This window comes from Geospiza fortis, unplaced genomic scaffold (genome assembly GCF_000277835.1).
Source record: "Geospiza fortis unplaced genomic scaffold, GeoFor_1.0 scaffold193, whole genome shotgun sequence".
NCBI lineage: Eukaryota > Metazoa > Chordata > Aves > Passeriformes > Thraupidae > Geospiza > Geospiza fortis.
Genome location: NW_005054523.1, coordinates 289,391 through 292,114, shown reverse-complemented (window position 1 = coordinate 292,114; position 2,724 = coordinate 289,391). Strand labels below are relative to the sequence as shown.

General features: G+C 52.7%; 1 non-coding gene across 1 annotated transcript; it reads left to right on the top strand.

The window, feature by feature from the left end:
* The first annotated feature begins 2,569 nt into the window (after nucleotides 1-2,569).
* TRNAG-GCC lies at nucleotides 2,570-2,640 on the top strand. The gene has a single exon. It is a non-coding gene; the product is annotated as a tRNA-Gly (tRNA).
* Nucleotides 2,641-2,724: the final 84 nt, after the last annotated feature.

Genomic DNA, 2,724 nt, shown 5'->3' with positions numbered 1-2,724 from the left:
CGGTGTGGAGCCATTCCCCGTTGCCCTCCCTGCAGCTCCTGGTGAAGGGTCCCTCTCTGGCTGTGCTGTACAGCCCTTCAGACACTGGAAAGGGCTGTGAGGTGTCCCTCGGGGTTTAGGGTTAGGGGTTTAGGTGTCTCTCAGGGTGTAGGGTTTAGGGTTAGGGGTTGGGGTGTCCCTCAGGGTGTAGGGTTTAGGGTTAGGGGTTGGGGTGTCCCCAGAGCCTGCTCCCCTCCAGGCTGACCAGGCCCAGTGTCTCAGGCTCACAGGGAGCTCCAGTCCCCTCACCAGCTCTGTAACCTGCTCTGGGCTTGCTGCAACACTGCTGTGTCCATGGGGGCACACGGAACAGATCCCTCTGCGCTGCAGCTTGGCAGGGAATGTCCTCCCAGCCATTGTGACAACTAAGGCAAGGAACCCCTTGCAACTCCTTGTTCTGTTGGAGTAGGGTTCTGATTCCTACTCAGCTGAACTGACCCTGTGAGATTTTCAGCAGTTCTGAGGCTCTGGAGCACCATTTCTCATATTGCAGGTCTGGATTTCTGCCCCGTTCAGCACCCTCCTACTCCCAGTCAGCTCTGAGGGAAGCCAAATGTGAGCCTGGCTCACACAGCTTGGGAACGGGTTCCTAGAGCATGTTCTGGGGTGACATTTGGGCCCCAGGGAGGCCTGGGAGTCACCACACTCCTCCTGGTGACACAATTCCCTGCAGGACGTCAGCCAACACTCCCAGATGTTCTGAGCGTTTGCAGAACAGTCCAAGGGACATGAGAAACTGCTCTGTGAGCTGTTAGAGTGCAAGGACAGGTCCCATTTGTGCTCTGGGAACAGGTAGCACAAAGTCTGTCACTGTGGGACCCTCTGTGCAATGATCTCCAGGCTGTGGCACAGACAGCACGTTCTGCTCTGCCTGCCCCACAGAGCAGAGGGGCACCTGGGGACAGGGATCAGAGGTGCCCTGCCAGCGCTGAGTGACCCCTTGGACCCGGTGATCTCACAGGGCTTCTCCAGCCTCAGCCAGCCCCGCTTCTTTGGCCCCGTGCCCCTCTCCGAGGGCACGCTGCTGCTCCCAGCTGGCTGGGCACACACGTTGCCAGGTGTCCCTGCCTGGCAGAGCCCCAGCTCACCAGCAATGAGAGGAGGTGGAGAACAAAAGTAGGGGAAACCTCTGTCTGGCTGACTCCCAGACACAGTAAAACAGGGAATTAGGGCTTCTCAATATGAATATCTTTTACCTGAGTGCTTGGAGGGTGTTGGTCCTGGGCTTGTCTGAGAAAACAGTTTTTCAGTTTACAGACACAGTAAAATGGGGAGTTAGGGCTTCTCAATATGAATATCTTTTACCTGAGTGCCTGGGGGGTTTTGGTCCTGGGCTTGTCTGAGAAAACAGTTTTGCTAGGCTGACTAATCCAACCGTAAGCCACAGCCTAAGTGATAATTATTACTTACAGTTTTTATTATTGCCTTCTGGCAGCGGAAGCTGAGAAGGAAAGGGAGCTGTGCTGGGTTGTACCTTGTGGTGTCCATGCACATCCAAACACAGGACACTGAACATGATCCGCAGTGCCAGAAGGTTGAACCAGAAAACACCTGCTTGCTTCTGACCTGTGCTGAGGTGAATGATTGTAGCTGTTCCTCCTGCCCGGGCTGTGTTCTCCAGCACTTTTGTACGTAAATCTCCATGTTCCCTTGACGTGAAGCACTCGTTGCAGCCTTTCCTTGGACTCTGGCTCATGTGTGGCCCTTTGTGGGAGCGTGTCCAAGGCAAATTGATCGTTTATTTTGGGACACAGCACGGCCATGCCACAGCACAATCTGGGACTCACTGCTGATATCACCACACACAGGCACAGTGTGCTGAAATGTCATCACCTGGCAAGTCACAGAGACCATCGTGAGCACACTCTGATGACTCCTTTGTGGGTCACCTGAGCCTCTGAGCCCTTAACTGTTGGCATCCCCTGGCAAAGTCCTTCCAGGATGGAAACGGAACAAAAATATGCATTTGTGACTTGATCTGAAAGCTTTTAAATGTAAAGAATGATCACAGCACCATTTAGGTTGGAGAAGACCTTTAAGATTGACTCCAACCATAGTGCTTGGGGTAAAGAATCTTGGAAACCTTCACCTGTAATCTCCTGAAGTTCTTCCATTAAATCACTCCTTGCTTATTAGTTTATCCCTGATACAAACAGAATGCTTAGAAACGAAAGAAGTTTTCAAGGAATATGCTGAGAAAAAAAAAAGTTTTTAAAATGATCACAGAAATAATGATTAGTGACATCTTGCATCTGTGAGAGATGAACAAGACCAACAGCCAGGCCAGACTCTGTGGTGCGTATGATTGGTGCATTATACACTTTCCCGGGTTTTTTTTAATCCTTTACAGGAACAATGTATAACGGCTAGTGCTGACTTTTTAAAAACTTTTTCCCCCCTGGAAATGATGGCTGAGAAGAGCTGCGTGAGGCTGAGAAACAGAATGAAGCAAGTGGGTGTGATACCATCGGTGCCACCGGCGCCGTCGGTGAGCTGGTTCAGCCAGGGGCGGGGAGCGGTAGTCGAGCGCGCATTGGTGGTTCAGTGGTAGAATTCTCGCCTGCCACGCGGGAGGCCCGGGTTCGATTCCCGGCCAATGCAACTTTCGTTTTGCCGGCGGAGGAGCCGCCGCGTTTTGCTTTCATTTTCCCCGCGGGGTTCCCGGGCGGGAGGGAGCGGCACCGG